The 12738-nt window shown below is 40.4% G+C and overlaps 1 protein-coding gene across 6 annotated transcripts in view; it reads right to left on the reverse strand.

Moving 5' to 3' along the window:
• Alk (Anaplastic lymphoma kinase) overlaps positions 1-7229 on the reverse strand; it is a 72125-nt gene extending 64896 nt beyond the window's left edge. For 3 of the 6 annotated variants that reach the window (XM_065235689.1, XM_065235692.1, XM_065235687.1), the window contains exon 1: positions 7094-7226. The gene's annotated coding sequence lies outside the window, so the exon portion shown is untranslated. Of the gene's footprint in view, positions 1-6967; positions 7069-7093 lie in introns of those variants that run through there. The other 3 variants (XM_065235688.1, XM_065235691.1, XM_065235690.1) reach the window with 3 other exon arrangements.
• Between the last annotated feature and the right edge of the window lie 5509 nt (positions 7230-12738).

Here is a 12738-nt window from a genome sequence, read left to right on the forward strand (position 1 = left end):
CTAATTCAATTCAATAAAATAGCTCTGAATCGGCCAATTTAAGAGATACAAAAAAGGTTCTTTTCAACAAAGTTGCTTGAAATTAGCTCAGCTATAACTTTGCCGAAGAATGTATACCTTAATTTATTCAAACAAAAAAGTTAGATTTTTTATTTTAATGCTAATAAGAACCACCCTAGAATTCATTGTCATAAAAATGGGGCATCTAGGCAAGCTGTCAAGTGAAACCGCACTACGCACCATCTACGATATTATCGCTGCTACCATCAGTGAACAGCTTGTCCAGCATTCGGGTTCCGGATGTACTCTTCAGCATTCCAAGAGATCCACATGGCTTTAGTTCCATGCTCTCCGGCTCACAAACTAGCTACAAATTCTGGTATAAATGCCAGTTATTTTGTCAGGTTACACATACTGATATATGTCTGGCCGAAGTCAGAAATACTACGCTCCTAATGAACTTCCACGATTTTTGGGTTCCGGCTACACTGGTCAGCATTCCTACCGCTCCACATGGTTATGTATCCATGCTATCCGGCATCAAACTAGCTGCAAGAATTTCGAGTTCCGTCTGCACTCATCGGTTTTTCTACAGCTCTACATGGTTCTGGGTCCATAGCAACAAAGTCTGGTAGAAATGCCGGTTATTGTATCAGGTAACGCATACTAGTATATGTTTGGCCGAAGCCAGAGGAACTGCGCCCCTAATGAACACCCTCTTTTGCGAGTCCTGGTCGCACTGTTCATCACTCCAACCGCTTCCTGTGGTTCAGTTCCAAAACTAGCTGCAATAATTCGCTCTATCTACGGTCTCATCGCTGTCACCATCATTGAATAGCTTGTCTAGCATTCGGGTTCTGACTGCAGTCTTCAGCATTCCAAGAGCTCCACATGGTTCTGGATACATGCTCTCCGGTTCCTAATCTAGCTACATGGTTTGGTAGGAATGCCATTTATTTTGTCAGGTAATAAATACTAGTATATGTTTGGCCGAAGCGAGAGATACTACGCCCTAATGAACATTAACGTTTTTCGAGTTCCGGTTACACTGTTCAACATTCCTACCGCTCCACATGGTTCTGGATGCATTGATCAAAACTAGCTGCAAGAATTCGCAACATATACGGCCTCATCGCAATCACCATCATTGAACAACTTGTCCAGCATTCGGCTCCGGATGCGGTCTTCAGCATTCCAAGAGCTCCACATGGTTCTGGATCCACGCTACCCGGTTCCTAATCTAGCTACATGGTCTGGTAGAAATTCTAGTTCTTTATCAGGTAACGAATATTGGTATATGTCTGACCAAAGCCAGAGAAACTGTACCCTAATGAAGTTAATCAATTGTTCCAGAATTTGCACCAACAATGTCTTCATCGTCGTCACCAGCATTCGACATCGACTATCGACCCATGGACCGGGGATAAATGGCTTTACCTTCCTTCTGAAGGAAGGCGTGATCAGAGATTTTATGCCTCAGAAAATCCCGACGGCACCCATTGGAGTGAGAGGCAATCACGCTTACCACTACACCACCGGCGGTGAGGGTAGATAGATAGTTCCGTTAGAGTACGGCAGTATGAAAATTGAATAGAAGTTGAAAATGAGAGTGACAGTACAAAGTCAAACGCACACCTTTTGCCTAACCCGTACGATGCACGCGAAGATTTGAAGTATGTCTTCAAATCTACAGGCAAAAAGTGTGCGCCCACCTTTGCTCATTACTGTCTGCGGCTGTGGAATAGTTCTAGCGACGTTTCATCACTGCCTAACATATTGAGGGTGCAATTTCAAAAAACCAAAATTGACTGCGTTACAAAAAGTGGTCAGGTTTTGACCACTTATAACTCTGTCAATAGCGGATGTATTTTAATTCTAAACAAGCCAATCGATTGGAAATTTGTCTACGAATCTGTTTAAATAAACACTTTATCAATTTTCAATGGGTCACTATTGAAAATTACACAAATGTCCAACTATTGCAATGGTGATCAAAATTATCACCGATTTCCTGCAAAAAACGCTTTCACACACAACACAGATTTCAAAATCGAATTCCATCCGGTCTCGCCGAACGGTGCTTATTCAAGCACCATGTGTGGTGGTGTTCGGTCGGTCGTCATCATCGTCAGCAGCAGCAACATTGCTTTCGGCGCTTGACGCTTGGCGTAGCTTACATCAATGTGATGAATAAAGAGGTTAAGATGACTACATCTGAGTACTCTTTCTAGCATTCAGCACTGCGATGGAAGTGTGATTTTTTTTTTGGATTTTCGTTAATTTTCATTGAACGTTCGCTCGCCTTGCCACATCATCCTCAAAGCTCTATCAATGTACCCAGCAACCAAACGTTTGTGGCCAAATGCGTAACAGTATTGAAGTGGTACATACACATTCTCGCAATGACCGAATACCATATGACCTTGTCATTTAACCAGAAACACTTCGAATTAAGGTAAGGTTTTCTGAAAACCAAAAAATCTCGAAGTTTATATGATTGATCACGAATATCTAGCGAATGGAAAATTTGAGCAAGAACACGACCGAGTGGCGGGCTGGAAGTGGAAGAAAATCGAAGACAGCTGACCCTGTGAAGGCCCTGAAGGTGTTGGATTATTTCAAGCGTAATCCGAACTTTTCGATTCGCGATGCTGCTCTGAAGGCGTCCGCCTGGTTCGTTCAGTAAACCATGAAACGAGCTGGGCTTCGTGTATTCAAAACACGGCGGCCAAATCCCGCGCAAGGAAGCTGTATCGAGAGTGGTTAACGAAACCGATGTATGTGGTTATGGATGACGAAACCTACATCAAGGCAGACGCAAAGCAGATACCGGGGCTGGAGTTCTACGTTGCCAAATCACGGTTTGATGTTCCGGAAGACATAAGGAAGAAGAAAGTGGACAAATTCGCCAAAAAAATACTTGCTCTGGCAGGCCATATACCAATGCGGTAAACTGAGTAAACCGTACATCACAATGGATACCATCAACAGCGAAATTTACCGCACCGAGTGCCTCCAGAAGCGTCTGTTGCCCTTCCTGCGGTCTCACGGAGGCGAGACATTATTTTGGCCAGACCTGGCATCATGCCATTACGCGCGATCGACGTTGGATTGGTACAGATTCACCAGAGATTCGTCCGGTGGAAAGATTTTGGGCCATAATGAAGGCCAAAGTTCGAAAATCGTCCAAGGTGTTAAGAACGAGCTGGAGTTGAAGAAAAAATGGATGAAAGTGACCAAAAAGGTTGGCTCCAAAGTTGCACAAAATGTAATGAGGGGTCTTAAGGGAAAGGTGCGGGCTTTCAGCGATGGAAAGAAAATTGATTGAAGTAATTATGCCGAAACATAGTCCATATGTATTAGTTCATTCCCTGAAAGTTTCAAGAAAATCCGACTTAAAATAAATTTTTGGCGAACACTTTTGTCTGGTGCATTTTTTTCGAGTACAGGCCTAATTTCGTGACTAGGTGCGTCCAGCGGAGCTCTCTAATATTAGATTATTGAATTCCTATAGGCCATAATTAGAACACACCATAATAGGAACGAATAGCCATAATTGGAACACCTACGCTAGGTATGATCCATACAATTAACATATATTTTCATGTTTCGGAAAATTGCTCCATTACTGCGTAGCTACTCAGGTTTACTGTTCTGTGTTTTTTTTTTTGTCAGAAGAGTGGAGCGATACATGAAAGTATTTCTTAAGAAGATTCTGAAAGAAGCTTTCATATGAAGATTCTTAAGAAGGTGGTTATAGAAGCTTCTTTTGGAATCTAATGCCAGACGCTTGCCCGTCCCTCCGCACGTCTACCTAAAAAACACGGGCAGGACAGTAAATCAAAGTAGCTACCCGAGCAAAGTCGGTTAACAAAATGCAAGCAAATCGATATTAAAGTTTGCAGTTCCTATCATAATGAAAACTAATTTTGATTTCAACTGTCGCGGCAGAAGTCTGATATTATATTGTGCTTTCATCAAGACTTTTTAAATGAAAGCAGCTTAACTTCAAATTCAGCTGTTAACGTCTTGTTGAAAGTTTAATATAAGTTCATATGTCGTTGAACTAACAATTATTGTCTATTCGTTTTGTTTAACACATTTCAGGTCATTCGTGACCTGTCCGGAGAGATTTTAACTCAAGTCTTTTAGCTTTTAGAAGCATGGATGCTTACAATTTAAACCACACCCGTATTCAGTTAAATATTATGAATGCAAAATCAGTAATCTAATTGATTTCATTGAAAGCAGGATCAGTTTTCCGTTTGATTCAACAATGTAAAATTTTGCTCTCATTTTTGTTGTGTTAACCGTTAAGTCAACCAAAATGAGATCAACTGGAGTATTCAAAATAAGTTACATCATAACAGCACATTTTGATTTCAATTTGATCTCCAGCTTTGCTCGGGTACGCAGTAATGGAGCTATTTTTCAAGGTTTATGGGTCAAGATTTATAAAATATTGTCGTCTACAACATGAATAAAATACTTCTAATTTATGGATCATGCCTATATTGTTAAGTGCGCAAACTTGATTTCCTATTGATCACTTTCTTTAGTTTAAGGTTCATTGCTGAAATTCTTATGGATCATTTACAATATGTTTATGGGTAATTCGTACAATTTCAATGCTCATTCATTAGATATTTTGCGGTACATTTTTAGAATTGTGTTGATAAATTTTAACTAAAATATGGATCAAATTGATATTTTTATGGATCATCCACACTTTTTTGAAATTTTCTCCGGTGTTTTATCGATCATTTGGATGTTTTGACGTAGGACTACGTCTGTGATTTCTATATGGGGATACACTTTGTGAAAACCGAAAATGGAACATGTAACGAAATTATGAACGATTTTGAACGTTAATAACTCGGCTGCCACTGGACCAATTTCTGTTTGATTTTTAACAAGAAACTATTGAAAGGTGGTAAATGTCAAGCATTGTCCAAAAGCTTCAAAATAATTAAAAAATCAATTACTAAAACTACGTGCATGCATATGCTGCTTTCCCAGTACAGTTATCAGAGAGTCGTTTCTAGACGAAACGTTAATCGTAAAGATTTTTCCAGCTATTCGATTAAATATTTATGGAATTTTTCAATTATTCGAGCGCGTAACCGACATCTTGTTTTGATTCTACTCGTTTGATTTAGCGCTGTAGAGAAAATAAATAAAAGTACTAGGGAAGAGCGCTACTTCGTCGTAATCGCCCATTTCCATTCTATCGAGTAGAAATCATCAATAATATCAATGATTTCACCATGCACAAAACAATAACACATTTGTTCCGATCCGTTAGTTCATAAGCCACAAGATGAAGCCTATTACAGCGCATTGTATCCATATTTACACTCATTGTTCTCAAAACAAAAGAAGCGCCTCTAGCAAATCCATTTTTTTTTACCATCATCCGTAGGACGAAGAAAATCTAATGTTGTTTCAATGCGTTAGGACGGTTAGGACGGAATTGAAACTCGTAGGACAAATTTAGATTGAAGAAACAGTGTTAGTTTTTTAATAATATCTCAACATTGTTTGATTCTTCATCGAATCCAACGGTACGTATGGAAAGGTGAATAAATTTAAAAGTAATCTCTGTTGAAAACATTCCATGTTTTGTTCAAACCCTTTAAAAAAGAGAGGTAAAGTGCAGTATGTGCTTAGTAGGACGGAAATAAGATCAAAAATCCTAATTTATCTGAACAGGTATAGAGAAGAACCAACGTGAAACAGGATCATAAATTTGCCGAAAAAAGTGTTAAGCGTCTTTCTGCTAAAGGTTAAGATTTACCAACTTGTTGAGAGAAGAAGTTTAACGAGGAAAACTAAAAAAAGGGAAGGAGCTTTAGCTAGGTGGACACTGATATTCTGCAACCTTCCAGACACCAGTTCAATCCCTGTCCAGCAGCAGACGGGCCGAGACTCTTGCGAGTGCCCAAACATTGAACCGAAGAATATGGGATTGTCCGGTCCTATGTGCTGATCCAGCTACCTACACGTCATCATCATCTCCCAAAGACTTTAAGCCTGTACTACCATCGGCTCTCTTCAGGACCACCAAACTTTTCCAAAAGAGTTAAATTTCTGAACATGTCCCAGCTAAAATTCAAATCAAAAGGTTCTTTTCAGGGCAAGCATAGTCATACTAAAAAGAGTGAATCTCGCTCAAATTCCTATTCCTACACTAAACACAAGCTTCTACTGCAGTTAACAAATAACATTTATTATATAAGACCACGTAGTCCTACGTCACCATTGCGTACAACCCCATACGGCTGTCCCTTGTAGTTTTTTAAGGAACGTTTTTCAATATTTTTTCGGATCGTTTTATCAATTCAAAAGGTGCTGTTAGTGTTTTTTTTTTTCTTTCTTGCTCACACCAATCAACGCAACGTCTACTATAATAAATTCGTTGGACTTTTGACGTCCCAAAAAGCGTAGGCTTTTTCATTCAGCTAATGTGCATCCCACGATCTTGAACGAAGCAGACAAAACAACCGTATTTCTCTATGACGACGGTCCGTACTATGCCAGCCATAGCCAACGGCAACGCTTGCCAAGATCGACATTAGTAGTAGACAACTCAAAACGCGAAACGCCTGCTACGATTGAGATTTATGATGAAATCTTGATTGTTTTCATCGTCGTCAGCGTAGCTGTTCCTAGGAAGAACACTCTTTCCCGTGCCAATTTCTTCACATTTTCTCTGATCATTCACCGGATGTCGCGTGTGTGACAAAAACAAGCGCAGATGTTGCAGGCCGTGACGCCATCACTTCGACGACACCGGAGAAAACACAAATCCTCCCTGCCGACACCCGCTACGCACGTGATCACACCGAGATCCAACCAAAGTGCTTGCTGTTCAAGATGTTCTGGTTCAACTCAATTAACTGTCACGCAAGATGTATGTTCGTTCATTATCGTCTGCTGAGAGCACAACCGAGAGATAGAGGAATACCCGAAAAGAAAACAGTTGTCGTTTGTACACTTTATATCTTCCCACTTTTTTTTCCACTTCCGGCTGATCCCGGTTTGTTTATCTTCGCCAGCATGTAACCCATCAAACATCAACCACACTAATTACCGTCAAGGCCTGTTCAGATTAATCCCATTTAAAAAGAAATAAAAACCACTCGCACAAACTGACAACCTTCGGTATTTGGACCTTCAAGGAAGAGATGAATTCACTTTCACGAAAGCCAACAAACACGACAACGACTTTCACCGTTACGATCGCGATCAAGACTGCAGGCGCAAACCTCTACGCGGTTTTCCGTTCCGTGCTACGGGGACAAGACCAGGATGACAGCCGCCCGGCGCGACTAAAATAGCACGACTGCGCAGTGACGATTGAGACGCCGAATATCTAATGGTCCATATGTTTATACCATCCGCCGCACCGTCAACGCTGGCCGCGATATAACGATGTGCTTCTCGTACACAAATAGGCATACAAATCGGGACCGAACCAAAACAAACCGCACTCCGCGCTGTGGATTACCTATATATGTACCGAATGATGTGGTGGTGGATGGAAGCAAGACGGTGATCTTGAAAGATGTTCTCAAGGATTCGGAAAGGTATATAAATTAATAAATTGAAAGATGGGGTAAACGAGGGAAATGCGAGACGGTTAAAAATACGACGTCGTGCGTTAAGTGAAATATTTCATTTTTTTCCACCGCTGCGGGGCCAGACCATATAAAATAGATTTTTTTTTGTGGATGGAAAATATCCACAACTTTGTCATCCATATGGACAGGGATTACGATATCACTACAAAATTGAGGAGAGTTTTTTTTTCCTTTTGAATGGTTCTTATGTCCCACACGAAAAATAAAACATAGGTCAGCCAAACAAAGTACGTTTCATTTTAAACAAAATGTTGAATAGAATATAGGTCAAAAAAATTACTAGGCAATTCAACAAAAACAGAGAGTTGAAATAATAATACTAACATCATCGAATCGTTATATATTTAAAAAATTTCAGCTTGAATCAATTTAAACCATTATTTAAATTAACGAACGGTATTAATTGTCTTAAATCATATATTTTTTTTAGAATCAATTTTTTTTTTTTGAATACATAAATAAAGCCATATGTTATAAAATAACCCTGTATTTTCAAAACCTGGATTCTAACATGTTGCTACTTCACAAACCGCTGTTTCTGTTGTGTGTTTCTGCAAATGTCTAGAGTAAGAATGTAATTCATTTGCTTTTGTCTATCTTTATTAGTTTTTGTTTGTCTTGTCCCCCCGTTTCGATGAGTCTCATCGTCGCCCAGTGGTCACCATAGCCGGTCGAACGCCAGGCGCACCACACTACCGTTCATACTGGCTACAACGCTCCGATGAGACAATGAAACCCCACCCCCAAGCTCCTCCCCTGATCCTATCCTTCGATAATGTACCTCGGGTAAGCCGCGACTATTCGGCTAGACAGTAGACTATAGTACTCGACAAAGAAATAAGTAAATTTTGTTAAAACAATGAACAGCTCCGTGAAGCTAACGCAATTAAGCCTACCAAATAAACGAACTAGATAAAAAAAAGTCACTGTCTCGCATAAAAAGCATTCGTTGTACTCCAAACTAAATTCTATCTAGGAAGCAAACCGTTAACTACTTTAAAATGAACACCATATTCAAATATACAATTGGGTTCTTTAATTTTGAAAAATATATTGGCTTTTATCATCTGAAAGAGCTTCGTTTTCTGAGCACAGCGATATTTTTTTCGAACCCACACACTTTCATCTCGATTTTTAAACCAAGATTTAAAGCAAAATAATAACTTCACTGTTTGACACTAAACTGACAAAATGACAGCTCGCACCCATACAAAGTGACACCGAGGGGCGGTAATAAGGTGATTTTTGGCCGGTGCCGGTGGTGTAGTGGTAAGCGTGACTGCTTTCTAACACCCCAATGGGTCTGGGTTCAATCCCAGCCGAGGTCGGTGGGATTTTTCTGAGGAAGGGAAGTAAAGCCGTTGGTCTCGGCCCATGTGTGTTGTGAATGGGTGCGATATCCTACGCAGGTGTGGAAGCTGCCTTCCTGCACATTCGATTGTCGTCAATGGATGGCAATCGATGTCCGTCGGTGATTGGCACTAGATTGCGGAACAGAGACCGACGTTTAATTAAAGGAAAGAAGAAGAAGAAGAAGAAGAAGAAGAAGAAGAAGAAGAAGAAGGTGATTTTTGCAAATGTAATCGTTCTTATTTAAAATAGTTCCATTGTACCAAAATTGATGAAATTTTGGGTATGGGTTCCATTTTTAATGCAGATTACGAATATGCATTTACCTCAACCCTTAAATAACCCAATTCTATGCTTCTCCGAAAACCATTGTAAGGCTTCTAGCATCAAAGTTGAGGAAGTGTATCAATTGCATTTCAAAGTCAAACGCATTATTTTATTCTGCAAGCGCTGCAATCACAATATTTGTGTTTCATTTACCAGAAATAAAATAGAAGGGTAAAAGTCTATAAGAGGAGAGATGATTGATTTGTATAGCTGACAATTGTTAAATCGTTTTTCAGTTGACAAAGAATTCCATACTGATTGGCAATTTTCTTGATGACATTGTCAATGTGAGAGTTGAACTTAAGTTTGACATCAATAGTCACGCCAAGATATTTAATCTCGCGAACGCGATCAATAGTCTCATTATCAATTACAACAGAGACGTTCACATTTACTCGATTCTGCGAAATTACCATAAATTTAGTTTTACTTGTATTCAATTTCAACTGCTTTTACTTAGAGAACGCAAATCTTCATTCAAGTGTAAAACGGCATCATCTAAATCCTTAGCTGCAATGAATAACACAGTATTATCTGCAAAAACGCGACACTAAGCAATACCGTAAAGCACGTGGCAAATCATTAATATACACAATAAATATTGCGCATTTTACACCAAACTGGACTAATAAGCGCGTTTTCACCTGCGAGCTTCCGTCTAATCGTCGTGGTGTCTTCGGTGCACTTATTTCTTATGATTCAAGCAATAAGTGCTCCGAAGACACCAAAACGATTTGACGCAAAGGTGCACTTTTATCACACTTTTTGCATTTTTGGGGCAGTCCACCCAACAAACAATTCAAAGTCACAAATAAGCATACATATTGAATAAATGCTGTATAACAGTGTACAATGCTGAATAAAACAGGATGTCGAATTATGTGCTGAAAAAAGCTCATTGAGATCGATACATGCGGCTTTATTCCGCCGTTTGCTCTAATATGATTAATTTACTTATTAAAAGCTATATAAACGTTGATTGTCTTCCTGATTCAAAACCAGCAGTTTGATCTGATAACAAACTGAATAAGTGTAATTGCACATACATTGTCGCTTTAATTTGACTGTTTTCAATTGCTTTAATAAAATGCTTTATTAAACTCTTATAAATGTTTTTTAGCTCCATTATTAGATTTCATTGCATTGCTTTACAATATTGCTGTATAAAGGTGAATACACTCAGCAAAATAGCTCTAATACCACCCAACAAACAATTCAGAGTCACAAATAACCATGTATATTGAATAAATGCTGTATAACAGTGTACAATGCTGAATAAAAAGAGTTGTCGAATTATGTGCTGAAAACGCTCATTGAGATCGATAGATGCACACAGGCTTGCAATTGCTCATTACAGCTAAAATGCTATTTTTCGTTATTATGAAACAATGGGATAATATAATGATAATTTTTATTTGTAAGATGCAAGAAGAGGTGGTACATTCCACTGCGTCCTAGCAAGAAGTACGGTCGACTTAGTTCGCGCTCCGCTATTTTGGAAGTTTTTTCGCTTTTCGCTTAATTTAAATTGTCAGTTTTTTCTCGCTTAGAGTTCCCAGCTAAATAATTAACTAAAAGTGAGTTTTTTCTGAGAAGAAAGTGTGTTTTCGGCATCATCGGAAGGAAAATTGTTATTGCGATTGCCAATTCGCCAACCATTTTGCGCACCATCGGTGCGTGGTAACGCATACCTGCACACGGATCATCGTCATCGAGTGTCAGCATCTGCCTTCGCATTTACACCGCTCATCTATCATCGTGTGTTCAGCTGAGTGCCGACCCTCACATAAGCACACACCAACGAAGACCGCCCGCACACGCTGATCGAAGATCATCCACGCTCAAGACGGTTTTATGACAGGTGGGCAGGAACTCACGGTCTCCCAGTGTTGGTGAGTTCTTTGCCGTTAATGTTCACGAAAAGTTCACTATTTTGCTATACAGAAATTCAAAACAAAAATTTTTATCTGCGGATTTGAACAGTTTTTGACCTGTTTCATACTACCGGAAGGTGTATGTTGGTCACAAATGCCGTGCCAAACTGATTTCCTACTCAATTAATCAATCTTTGATGTGAAATTCGCTAATAAACACGAGGCGCATTTCTTATAGCAAACATGCCATAACAAAATGGGCATGGTTCATTTTAGTAAACAAACTAACACTTCTTCCGACTGTGACACCTATGAATTAGGCGCCGAGGGCTCAGATAAACCCCCGATCGCGAGCCTATCCAGATGACTCGACTGGCCCATGGGTTGTCTACTTTCAGCCCAGAAACAAACCTTTGAATGTAATGCAAATTACTAATGATCTGACGAAGCGATACTCGGCCGTGACTGAAATCACGAAGGTTAGGCACAATAAACTTCGTGTCTCCGTCTCTAACCTGAAGCAGGCTAACGAGATTGCTGCCTCCCAGCTCTTCACGCTCGAGTACAGAGTTTACATCCCAGCTCGTGATGTGGAGATCGAAGGTGTGGTCACCGAAGCGAGTCTGACCCCCGAGATCTTGGAGAAGCAGGCGGTTGGCCGTTTCAAGAACCGTTTGCTTCCTCCGGTGAAGATACTGGATGTCCAAAAACTGGGCTCAGTATCTGTCAGCGAGGGTAAAAAGAGTTTTACCCCCACAGACTCGTTCCGTGTGACCTTTTCTGGTTCAGCCCTTCCTCACTACATCGAGCTGGGAAAACTTCGACTACCTGTGCGCTTGTTCGTTCCCCGGGTCATGAACTGCCAAAACTGTAAGCAGTAGGGACATACGGCCTCCCACTGTGGCAGCAAGGCACGCTGTTCCAAATGCGGAGAGAAGCATGGGGATGACACCTGTGCAGCTACCGCACCAAAATGCGTGTACTGTAAGGGAACTCCTCATGGTATCTCGTCATGCCCGGTGTACAAACAACGCGGGGAGAAATTACAACGCTCACTTAAGGAACGTTCCCGGCAGTCTTTTGCAGAAATGCTTAAGACGGCCACGCCATCGACCAACGACAAAAATCCCTTTTCTCTTTTGTGAAAGAGACTGACTCTGACTTGGCTGAGGAGGGAACTTCTTTCTGTTTTTCAGCACGGAAACGAAAACGCATCCGTTCGCGGAAAGCTGAGAATGAAGAACCCCAAATCAGCTTGCCCAAATCAAGGAGTGGTGGAAAGAAGGAAGTTTCTACTCCTCCTGGATTAAGAAGAACTGACTATACCCAGGATTTTCCACCTCTCCCGGAGACATCCAAAACCCCTGATGTCCCATTTTTAAGAACAGAAGCCCCTTCTTTATCTGGGTTGTTCTCATTTGATAAAATTGTGGACGATATTCTCAAGTACCTGAATATTTCTGATCCTCTCAAAAGCATTGTTCTGGCAATGCTTCCTACTGTGAAGACCCTCTTGAAGCAATTGACATTGAAGTGGCCCCTCA

Source organism: Ochlerotatus camptorhynchus, unplaced genomic scaffold (genome assembly GCF_037179485.1).
Source record: "Ochlerotatus camptorhynchus isolate MF236.1 unplaced genomic scaffold, CSIRO-AGI_Acam_v1.1 ptg000503l, whole genome shotgun sequence".
Classification (NCBI taxonomy): Eukaryota; Metazoa; Arthropoda; class Insecta; order Diptera; family Culicidae; genus Ochlerotatus; species Ochlerotatus camptorhynchus.